Source organism: Patiria miniata, unplaced genomic scaffold (assembly GCF_015706575.1).
Source record: "Patiria miniata isolate m_02_andy unplaced genomic scaffold, ASM1570657v1 HiC_scaffold_5, whole genome shotgun sequence".
NCBI classification, from domain to species: Eukaryota; Metazoa; Echinodermata; class Asteroidea; order Valvatida; family Asterinidae; genus Patiria; species Patiria miniata.
This window is the reverse complement of record NW_024037072.1, coordinates 31,503,017-31,515,080: the sequence shown is the minus strand read 5'-3', so window position 1 is coordinate 31,515,080 and position 12,064 is coordinate 31,503,017. Positions and strand designations below refer to the sequence as shown.

The following is a 12,064-nucleotide window of genomic DNA, read 5'->3' as shown; positions in this document are numbered from 1 at the left end:
AGGAGACAATGAGAAGAAATTGCAGTTTTAGAGGTGGGAGGAAAACCACTGAGAATATTCTGGGGAAAACCCATGGAATCAGGTAGGGACTGAAAACCCAATCCACAATTGTCCAGGGCAGGAATCAAACCCGGGCCACAGCAGTGGAAGTCGAGGAAAGTATATCACTGCGCCAACCTGACTCATTTAACGGAACCAACTTCCAATTCTTAAACTAAAGAGTTGTGGCTCATTTTATAAACTTTATATTCAGTTGGTGAGAAATAATCATGGGATGACTGTGGATTTCAGGAGGAGCTTTGAAGAAGATCAGCCTGCTTCAGAATCCCACTCCACAGTCATGACAAACCAATTTTTTTGTGATGATTTGAATTAAGTACATGAAAAGTTTTAATATCTGAAACCGTTAGTAGTGGATCGAAAAATTGCCTGGTGCAGTTGTTGGAATAACTGTAAAGTCTGGTGAATGAGAACGTCAGCTGGTAAAACGTCTGCACTAGTAATCAGCAGGTTGTGGGTTCGAGTCTCACCCAGGTAGTTTGTTAATTTTTTCTCACTATCAATCAGGACAACACTAAGTATACAGTGTTTATAAAATACGTCGGTGATTAGTTTTCTGATCTGACATCCAATTCAATTTGGGTCGACTTGAGTCGTTCCAAATACACTTTGGTTCTGCGCAACTCATAAAGGCCAGTCTGAAAGGGATGTTAGATGTTTGCCTAGGCGGACCTAGGAATATTGCGATAAGTCTACGGCATCAATCCTCGTTTCTGACAAGATAAAACTCCACAGTGCTACTCTCTTAAGTGGGACGCAGGTTACAATTCCCATGAACTTCTCTGTCCTATCTCTATTATGGCTGGGATAAAAAAAAAAGTTGGCCCTTTTGGACTTTTGTCAATATTGACTCAGCAGAGCTTTTGATAAGCTGTGCAGCAATTTGGCCAGATTGTGAAGTGGGTTCCACAAGAACAAGATACCTCAACAACCACAAAAATCCTGACAAAGTGTAGAAAATGCAGAACACAGAAGGTGTACAAATACCACACTGGCCACACAAGTTGTAAGGGAATAAAGCACCATGTCAGAATACAGGCTGACCCGAAGACTGAGTAAAGAGGTGATTATGATGTAATAGTTTGCTCTCCGGTGTTGCATTTAATAAAGCTTCCTGAATAAACCCCCAATGATCACCTTCTGTAAACACCCCCTGCTAATGACTTATTAAAAGGGTTAACTGTCCAGCCATGACCTCGTCTCAGGTCACACTAGTCAGGATATTATGTTATGCCCAAACTAGACCATGGTCCCAACTTATACTGGGACTGTCCAAACTTGTGTGTTCCCATTGGAACAGTTTAGTTGGGATGGCCCAGCTTAAGTTGGGACTGTGGTCAACTCGGGGCATGGCATTAGGCCCCCCAAAAAATATAGTTCTGCTTCCGGTTACCCTACCTACCCTATTTTGACAGTCCCAACTCTAATTTTTTTTTGGGGGGGGGGGGGGAATGAGGAAAAAACCCTTTTACTCTTGACTACACGCAGGCACCTCCACATAATCGTACACAAAATAAATTTATTTCAGGAAGATGCTGATAAAACATGTGCCATGTTTCGTAACAGCTCTATTCAAAGATCAATAACTCCATGGCCTCTCATTGAACTTTAATCCAATAACTGTACAGAAGGAATTAACAGTTTGCGTTTTGCGGAGGTTTGTTTCGTGCCCTATCCAGCTCTCACTCCCAATTAGCTCTATCATGTTCTGGGTTTGTGTACAGTCATGACAGTGGCGGTTCTAGGGGGGGGGGGGGATTTGGGGCTTTAGCCCCCCCCCCCAATTTTGTCTAGCCCCCCCCCCAATTTTGTCTAGCCCCTCCCCAAAAAAAATCCACCCCAAAAAAAAAAGCACTAGCAAAATGTAAGAATTTGACCTACATGGGAACGAGGGAATATGGCACGAGGCTCCCCCCCCCCCCCCCCCACATTGATTTTCAGAGGCCTAAGTGTCCGGAGAAAATAAACAGTCTACATTTCAGCACGCCTCCCTGAAAAAAATTGTGGATCCCTGTTTGTGTAAGGCCACTGATATTCTGTCTCAAAAGTGTCTGTTTTCCATTTCAGGAAAACTGTGCACGGAAATCTCTTCCCATTGTGTGTGTAGTGTAATGGATGTTCACCGAAAATGACTAACCAAAGTTTCCGTCAAACAATTGTGCTAAAACTGCCCAAAAGCTGAAAACTGTGTTCGAAATTGAACATTTTTTATTTGATATCCAATGGTTTTCATTTCCTTTGTGCAAACACCGAAGGGTTTTTCTGAAAAGCTGAAATCCATTTCATGAAATGAATTCTGTTAATTTGTTCTGTTTCAGGTGAAGCTGAAAATCAGTGGCTCTATTTGAAATGGGGTTCAGGAATTAATGTGCCAATTTGGGTGAGGAAAACTTTAAACAAATAGATTAAAAAATTGTATTGGGATTTTTTTTTTAATCTTTAAAAAGGGAAGGATATGTTAACCAAACCCAGTGTGAAAAATTCAAACCAACACTGGGCTTTTCTCTTCTGCAATTTTCATGGTTACAAAAACCATTTTAATGTAAACAAGAAATATTTTGATTTCTCAAATATCATGTAAAGTGTCTTGTAAAAGAAACACTTTTACCTTCTGTAGGTATTGTGATAAAATTTTGTTTCGGACTCAAAATCTTAGGCCCACTTCCCCTTTTGTGAGAAAAGCACTGGTTAAAAAAAAAGATATTTGAAGGGAAAAAAATTGTACAATCAATCAAGCCTAGCATTTGCATCCATGAAAAATCCCGACGGCATCCCGTGTTAAACATTACATCGTAGGAACCCATCCCTTCCATCACTTGGTTCCACACGCAGGAGAAAATTGACCCACAAACTATTAAATTTGAATGAGCGGTTTCAATGAGTAACAATCTTGGCTGGGGTGAGGCAAGCGGCAGATCTTAAAGGGCTACTCCGTCGCTATTGGCGACAAGGATGTGACAAGGACGTCTATACTGCTCCTGGTTGGTTCACACGATGACACTATTTAGAGCTTGTGGTTGAATTTCTAACACACTTTTTCTTGAACATTTTAGTTTTAGAAGTTTTAATTTGAAAAATATTTGATCACATTTATATTTATATACATGTATGGCAACTGATTTACTGTTTTTGTGCAACTAATTAAAGCAGTGGGGGTCCACCATTTATGGAAGGGGGGGGGGGCGCCAAAAATGGACGCAAAATCCGAACATATAAAGCATGAGTATATTTGCTCATGCGGGTGAAAGTTTCTGTCTTTGAAGTGATTAAATAACCAGTTGAAAGCAGAAGAAACAGGGAAAAAAGACAAGACGTACCTCTTTACAAAAAATGAAGAAAAAAAACTGTGAAAAATAGGGGTGGGGGCGCTCTGGATCCCCTACTGTAAAGTGCACTGTAGATTTCAAGTTCGGAGGCAATCCATTTTTATCCAGAGTGCATGAATAATTTTTCAAAAAAATGTAAATTATTTCCTCATTTGTGTGAATGCAACCCTTACAAAAATCATCTTGTTTCATCAGGCTGATGTTGGTTCGGTCCTTGTCTTCCACTTCTAATGAACCTGGTTCAATTCTTACCAGGGGCATCATGTGGGTTGTGCTTTTAGTAACTATGTTTTAATACCCAAAAATGTTTTCTCTGTAGACTACTTTTTGGGGGCGGGGATTTTTACAACTGGACTCTCCTTCTTATCCATTAAAGCTTAGAATGAGGGATGCCTTCATCGACTTCCAAACTCAAGTTTGGAATTTTTAGATTTTACGTGTACCGAAGAACACACGTAACCATTTCAAACACTAGTTTCTTTAGAAGTACACAAATACCAGACCTCATTCTCTCTATTTATGCCAACAGACTAATAATTTGTTCCATCATTTAAATAGTTGGACATGTAAACTGGACAAGTCTACTTTAATCTTTCTATTTGAATTCAATTAAATGTCATTGCTCTCCGGTGTAGAAATTTGAAGAATAATCTGATATAAAAAATAGATCTAAAACTCAAGTACTATAATTCTATTCCTTATAAAAAAATGTGCAGAATTTTGTTAGCATGGCTTAATTTGGCTTGGTTTTTGTGTGGACTCAAAGTCCCTGATTCCAATGATGCAAATGTATTAATTATAAGAATGTAATGAATGAAATAGAACCCCACCTTCAAATGGCTAATTCCTGGGTTTTTTTTTTTTTTACTCAAGTATTGATTCAGTTAACATACTACCGGTAGTAGTAACAGTTGTTGAGATTAACATTCATCCCACATAAGACCGATAAGCAGAAAGACGTAAAGAACAGGACCACATGAAGAGAAAAGTTCAATGGAGAAATCCTGGTTTCCTCTCAGGCTTAATCCAGTAAATCTGACCAAAAAAAGACATCCTCCCAATTGGTCCACAATAGGAAACCCGATCTCCAGCTGAACTTTGCTGACCTCCGAGGTTGTCCTTGTTCAAATCCACGGTCTGTTTTGGGAACGTGACAATCCTAGTCTTTCTCCGCCAATGCACATATCAATGATAACTATTGTCCATATTTTTTCTACTCACACCCTCAATTTACAAACTAAAGAGATCGTGCAGTCTATGGGTATTACACTTCAGAGCCTGCAATTTGTTTGTTTTTTCCCCTTTTCTTGCTGTCCATTCATTTATCCATTCTTAAGTGTAGTCATTGTGTCATCTCACAGCTTAGAGTTCAGTGTATTTGGAGATTTGTTTCATACTTTTTCAAGAAATTCTCGATAGAGATTCCCTTGAACGTGCCTGACTGCAATCCCTTGCGGGCATGAAGTGACAAGAAGTTTGTAAGAACTCCAACCATTGTCTATGATCCAACGCAGTGCTGTCGGATGTGGAATAAAACAGAATGAACACAGACATGTGTAAGCCAAAAATATGGATTGCATTCAATTTCCTGTTCAGGCCAAGCCGTGCTACGACATTGGCGGACCAGTACCAGATTTCATGGCACTGCTGTTAGTGCAAACATTGACACTATAGGCCTACTATAGGCAGTGTTGTTCGTTTTTAAAGAAACACTAAGCAAACAGCACATTGCAGCCAAATGTCCAGACAAAATAATGCATCCGTGAAAATCTAGATGCACCTGCGAACTTTTATTAGTTCAAGTGATTTTATGAATAAGATGTTAACACAATTATTTTTTTGGGCGGGGGAGGTGAATAAAAGTAAGCCAACATTTTTGTTAGCAGCCCTCACAGCATACCAAATTCCATAACAGAACCTGCCATATATCACTTACTGATATCTGATCTTTTTTTATAATCAATATTTGATCTTCTCGCTGTTTCACACTTCCGTTGCAGTTTACTGATGGACAGATTCTCAATTTATTTTTATGCCCTTCTTGTGGAGTCCTGCTTGGGTCCATGGTACATGTACATAGTTGGGTTTTTTTTGGAGGGGGCGATAATTGGTGCCTGCCAATGGGTAGCCAAGTGGTTGCCAGACCCCGAGAAATAAAAGGAGCAGAAAAACCGGTGGTGGTGCCACGGCAACTGCCGAATCGACCCCTCAATTATCAAATCCGACAATATAGCTCTCAAGACAAATATTGACTGTAGATAACTCTCAAAGGTTGGGTGATGTCGCTGAAACCCCTGATCAATAGTTGAGCACAGTTTGCGACAATGACAGAAAATTCTGATGGAAGTTCAAAATGTCCCAGACAGAACTGATTGAGAAAAGTGTGTGGGGGGGGGGGGTGTTTGGGGGGGGGGCATACTGTGTAAATGTTGACTAGTGATGCAAGTCTTATATATGTATACACGCTGGCATTACAGTTTCTGTGCTACACATGGAAAAAAAATGAAGTATGCCTTCATCATGGAATCACTTGTCTACTCAGCGGACAGATTTTGTAATTACTATTCTTCAAACTCAAAGTGAACAAATGTTTTGAAGTTAATTTTGAACCCAAAAGTCATCCCAAACCCAAGACAATACTGCTCATTTTTATGTAGTTTTTAATTTGTATTATGCAATGTAATGCAATGATAGCTACATGGTCATCATTCAAATTATCTAACATTAAATGTTTTTACAAAATAAGTAGTCTAATTTTCTCAATGAAGACAAGACCTCTAAGATTTGAACCAGCCAACCGATCGCGCAAGCTCGATGATCGAGTGGTAAGACGTCTGCACTTAAAAGCAGGAGGTCGTGGGTTCGAATCCCACCCGATTAATTTTTTCTAACTTTCACTTGGAAGGTAACACACTAAGCATACAGTATTTATACGTTGGTGAGGGCAAAACCTAATATTGATTTACATCACCCCGACGCAGATTCATCTTATGAATAAAGACCTCTTAACTTGAATGCTCGCTGAAACGTTACCCTCAAACTGCCTGGACTTAAACAAACGGTTTACGATAACTTGTGACCCTTCTACAATATCATAATTTCCTGTCAGTATCCAACATGCAGTAATTTATCCTAATAAAAGAGTCCACATGACAAATTTTCATCAGCGGGATATCTTCCCCAGACATGCCAGTGTCTGCTCTCTTCATTAATTATAATGGACCAGTCTTCTTTGCTATCCCGTAATTCTTGTCATATTCATCAAATAAATGCCTTCAAAGTTGGACTTCAGTTTCCTAGTCATGACGAACCTTATTTTGTTTCATTATTCCAATCCCAAGCTTGTCAAAAGAGGAACTACATGAACTTGAGGGTTAGTCATGTTAGGAGACAAAAGCAAGGTACTAAAAAATGACTGAGCTTTCACAAAATAAATAATTTCCAAGTCGGCACTGAAAAAAAAAAAAACTTTTAGTTTCTGTTATTTAACGACTGTCTCCTTGTTCACGGACAGAGTATGTTGGAGGATGGGATGAAAATAAGCACTCCCTTGTTGTGCTACGCAAAACTGACAAGTCTTCATATTGGACACCAGGGGCAACATAATCAAGACCAATAAGGTAGGCTGGCCGGGCGACAAGGTACGAGCCAAACCAGAAGACCGATGGGGGAAATTACATTTGTAAAGCCATGTTGCCTATCAATTACCACAGTCTATAGGGACTCGCTGTGTTAATCAATTTAACATCGCTGCTCCATTTCACTAAAAGCAATGATACACGCAAAATTACGTCTCATTTTTTTTTCCCTCCCCAAAAAAGTAAAACATCCGTTGAGGGTAACGTTGTTACAGCCGACCCAAAGTAATAAGGAGGTAGGACTGATGCGTAAACCGTGCGCAGCGCAATTCAATCACCTCTCTTGTCTGTTATATTGACCGAGCATCACTCATCCATTAGATGTATGGAGGAATATAAATAGTTGAGTCTCCACGGTCGAGGGGCTGGGAAGGGGGAAAAAAAATCTTCACATCGCTGAGTGTCCGTTACTGATTGATATACATTAGGGAAAATAAAATAATTGATAAATATCAGGAGTGACAAACGCGGGGCTGGGGACAAATAATACACTAGCAGTCAGTGCTAGGCAAGCAATTTATTTGAGCGGAGGTTTAGGCTGGGGCGGCTGGACGTGTGAAAGAACGCTCTCTTGCGCTCTTGCTGTGATTGATTCTCGCACAAAGGGCACGGCATTAGCACTCGGCCGGTCGGGAACTGAGTCAATTGGAACAACTCCTCCACTCAATTGGTTGGTAATTGGGGAGGTTCTTACACTTGTAGTTACAAGCAATTATCTCGTGGGTGATAAAGGAAGGAGGAGGGGTTGGGCGTGGTGGGATAAAAGTGAGGTGAGAACGGCACTGATGCAGAAGGAAATTGAATTGAGGATAAACAATAAAAAGAAAAAAGATGTATAGAAGATGTTCTACATCATCTTAGCAATATCTTCTTTCTGATTTTAGTTTGTTTCTTGCAATGCAAAGTGACTTTTGGATACTATTCAGGGTTCGACCTTAACTTTTTTGTTCACTAGCCAGCCGGGCTACTGAAACAGACTCTTAACTAGCCCGCAGGCATTTTCACTAGCCCGCATTTTTTTTCTTATCTCAAATACAAAATGACGTGTTTTCAGGCTCAATTCTGAGGCAATTTTGTCAGTATTTTTGATTAACAGATCTAATAATTTAACCCTTTAAAACAGTTGATAAAATTAGACACAAATTGATGGGGTTTTCTTTCTGAATTTAATGATTTATTTCTTTCTGTACGTTCATCTTTGCCGTATCCCAATAATTTTTCACTCGCCAGCCGGGCTACTTAAGGAATAGTTTGACTAGCCCACCGCTATTTTGACTAGCATTTGACTAGCGGGCTTCCGCTAATTTTGAACCATGCTGTTGCTTTTAAGAGCGGGGCGTTTGACATTTCTGGCATGTAAGGGAAAGAAAAGGCCAAGTTATAAACATTAGACAGCACTTCATGACCACTCAAGACTTCCTTAAGGGAAGCACACTGGTCGGCATGCACGCATGCACTGGCTCAACGTATGCACAGCTCACGTGCACAAACCTTTGCCATTTTTGCGTAGGGTAGACCGTATAGCAATAATGTCATTAAGAGTCTGTCAGTGGTGTAACTTCTCTGCCAAAATTGAGGGGTTACTGCACGGAGTCCATAACTTTGGTCCAAGGGGGCGGGGTGGGTTGGAAAGGTCTAGTACAAAAGAAGGATGCATAATGATCGAGGGAAATGATCAAAAGTCAATCACTTCACTCAGAAGACATGGCACAACTCAGCTTGATAGTGGAGTGATTAACCTGTACACTTCTCAGTAGGTGGTTGTGGGTTCACACCCCACTTATGTATTCCAAATACATTTCTCACTATTAGCCTCTTGCTCAATAACATAAGTTAGAAAAACATTTTCTCGAAGAGTACAATTAAGTCCAACGGTTGTAAAACATTACATTTCAATAAATTTAACCAATGCTTCAGACAAATTACTCTTCACAGCAGTTGAGAAGTTCAAGGTTCTTGTAGAGGGTAAATGCTATGAGTTCCAGCATTAAACTCAATTTATCCCTCTGAATCTAACGGCAATCTGAACAGCAAAAACTATTCCTTCTACCCGTTAGAGTTCGTCAGATTGAACAGGCTCTGCACTTAGCTGATACTGGAGATTCTGTTAGCAGGTCCCCTTAAAAATTCAGAAATATTTTGAGCAGTGAACCTGGACAGGAAATTTTAAGGGCAAAGAATGTAGTATCCAGACGCCACTTTAGCATTGGCTGCGTTCAAAGTCTATGGAGAGTCAAGAAAATTTTCTAAGTATTTCCTAACAAAATTGGAAATGTTTCAAAAAATTTGAAACATTTTTTATTGAAATAATATAGAAAAAAAAAGTGGCGCCAGGATGCAACGTTCTTTCCTTTTAAGGGACAATGTTCATCTAGAAAACAGAAAGGTCTGTTCCATTGCTATCTATGGCATTTTTATGGGGCTTTGTCCTACCTTTTTCTAATCATGTGACTTGTCAGGTGGGATCAGTGTGGAATCCTCTGCCATCGCTGATGTCATCATTCACGGCATGGTGTCCAGAGGCATACGGACTTCTTGATGTGAGCTTGCCAACTTCACAGAGATGAAATGCATGTCCAGCATGCACTAGCCAATTCCTTCATCTATTCCAGAGTAATAAGGAAAATATCCAAGGTACATTTCTTTTTTATGACTGAAACAGACACTACCACGCGATATTCACAATGACACCCCCAAAATGTTCTGATGGGTGAAACAGAATTTAGGACGATAAAACTAATGCAAGAAATTTAGTTATAAAATTTGCAAGGTTGAGCCACTTTTTGGAGTTTTGAAAAGGTACACGGATGGCACAATGCAGCTTATTTAATATTTGAGCTCAAAAGGTAATCACAGATTACAAAATAGTTTCAAGTAAAAAATGATAATGAAACTGGCAAAGTTCTAGGAAGAAAATATGTAACAGTGATTTTGAAATGGTCGCTTGAATCCAAACTTTGGTCTCTGAGTGTTATCTACTATCAATTGAAGTACGAAAAAACTTTTTTGTACTGACTGATAAAAATCTGGTATTTTCTTTCTTGTTATAGAATTATGCAACAACGTCGAAAAAAAAGAAGTTACATATATGTCGAGATGACTTGACATGTTAGTCCTGGTTTCATTTCATACGTGACTATTAAATCTGGTGGTTCTTAAAATCAAATTGTTTTACAGGCAAGTTTTTGTTTTTGAGCCATGTCCAACATTTCACATCAAATTGGCCATTTACACTTAGTTTCAGATAATTGTCAAAAACTTTAAAAATCTGAAATAAGAGGCATTACGGATGCTGATATTTTGGGGGAATCCCCCAGTATTTTACACAAGTCTGTGTTTCTCAATCCATGATGTTTTCCTCGACCCCAATCAAACCCAAATCCTTATAAAGTGCCTTTAAGTAAATATTTAGCCTGTGCTCGGTGGGTACGGGTGTACATTCACTGAATTTGTATTACCCATGCATCAAAAACATCTACCCTTGTTAGATAGAGTAACAGGTTATTGGTGGTGGAGGACAAGCTGTTCTCAAAGGCAAAGGTAAAAACATGACAGTGAAATAAGTAAGAAAGCGGAGAACTTACGGGCGTGCTGTCTGCAGTCGATCAATGCGACAGAGAGATGCGTATTGAATGAACAGCGATTAAGGTGTCTCTTGTGCGGCACATCACCGCGGCACATGTTGACAATGCACTTCAACTATAAACAAATAGAAGTTTGGGGGTTTGTTTTTTGTGTGCGTCTGATGAGCACAACCTTTAGTGCATGGCTAGGTCAATTATTGTGGTATAATCTCTCCTTCTTTCAGTTTGTGGAAAGAAAAAGAAAAAAAAATGGCAAATACAAGAGACTTTTCGTTCTCGTTGGGTGGAAGTGCGGGGCTGCTTATCGGCCGGGGGTTATTCTAAGCTTTGTACCCGTATGTCAACAACGATCCGACAAGAGGATATTCTATGCCTGTTGTCAGGGGAACTTGGATGGTTTTTATTTCTGTTCTTGTGGTTGTCCCACATTTAACGGTATTCATCATTGATTAGTTTGTTTGAAGACTGAGAGGTTATCTGGTTGATTTTTTCCTCTCAAACAAATCTACCGTTTTGAACTCGTTCATCTTTAATGTCTTTCATGGGGGGTGGGTACAACTTTTGGAGCTACCATATTAGTGTTTCTGGCCACAAAGACTGCAAGATAAGATTGAATGACAGTTTGGTGGTATGATGCGCTTTTTTGAAGTATAGTTGGAAGATTTGGCCAGAGATAGAGAGAGTGTTTTTTTTCAAGGCCATTTTTTTTTTATTTCAATGAGATTTTATTGGCATCCAGGACCATTAAATTCAATTACCCTGCTCAATTATCCACAATCAACACATTGTATACCACACTTTTTTACAAGGAAACAGAAAAAAACTTTACAGAATTTCTTCACCGATACGATTGTACAAATCTGTTAATGACAAGCTCAAAGTTGCAAAAAACTCATCTGATACAACCTGGGACACTGCACTAATTGATATGAAACAATGAGACCGAGTTAGAACCTTCTGACAAATTTCAAATCAGGACTTTTAAACCTTCAAATTTGTGCTCAAAGTAAGTTTTTTTGTCCTAACTTTACTCTAGGGTGCATTCAACTTAAACAAACAATTCTAAAGTTTGATTGTAATATTCCTAGTCGTTGCCGGCAATAAACAAATATGGGGTGTTTTTTTTTAGAGCTTTCTATATAACACTATTCTAAAAACAAACTTACCAAAGCAACTTGCAAAATCATGGTGACCACAACTTGAGAAATCATGCCATATATCTGCAATCGATTTGAGGAAAATGGGAATTATGTTGACATAAAAAATGGAAATTGTGTTAAAAAAAGAATCACTTTTTCCTGTGACCTCTCTGCTGAATCTTCAATGGAGATACAGTCCCTATTAAACCTGCAATTCAACAATGAAGCACAATATTACAGACATTTACTGCAACCAGCTGATTGAACTAGTGGAGTGGAATCACAAAAGATAGTCAAAGGTTTCATCCATAAATGGT

The 12,064-nt window shown here is 39.2% G+C and overlaps 1 protein-coding gene across 1 annotated transcript in view; it reads right to left on the bottom strand.

Moving 5' to 3' along the window:
* The window catches only part of LOC119741993, a 38,378-nt gene extending 26,576 nt beyond the window's left edge, over nucleotides 1–11,802 (bottom strand). The window contains exons 1-3 of the mRNA XM_038217984.1: nucleotides 11,775–11,802; nucleotides 10,609–10,723; nucleotides 9,458–9,627 (exon numbers count right to left, since the gene is read on the bottom strand). The gene's annotated coding sequence lies outside the window, so the exon portion shown is untranslated. The remainder of the gene's footprint in view (nucleotides 1–9,457; nucleotides 9,628–10,608; nucleotides 10,724–11,774) is intronic.
* Nucleotides 11,803–12,064: the final 262 nt, after the last annotated feature.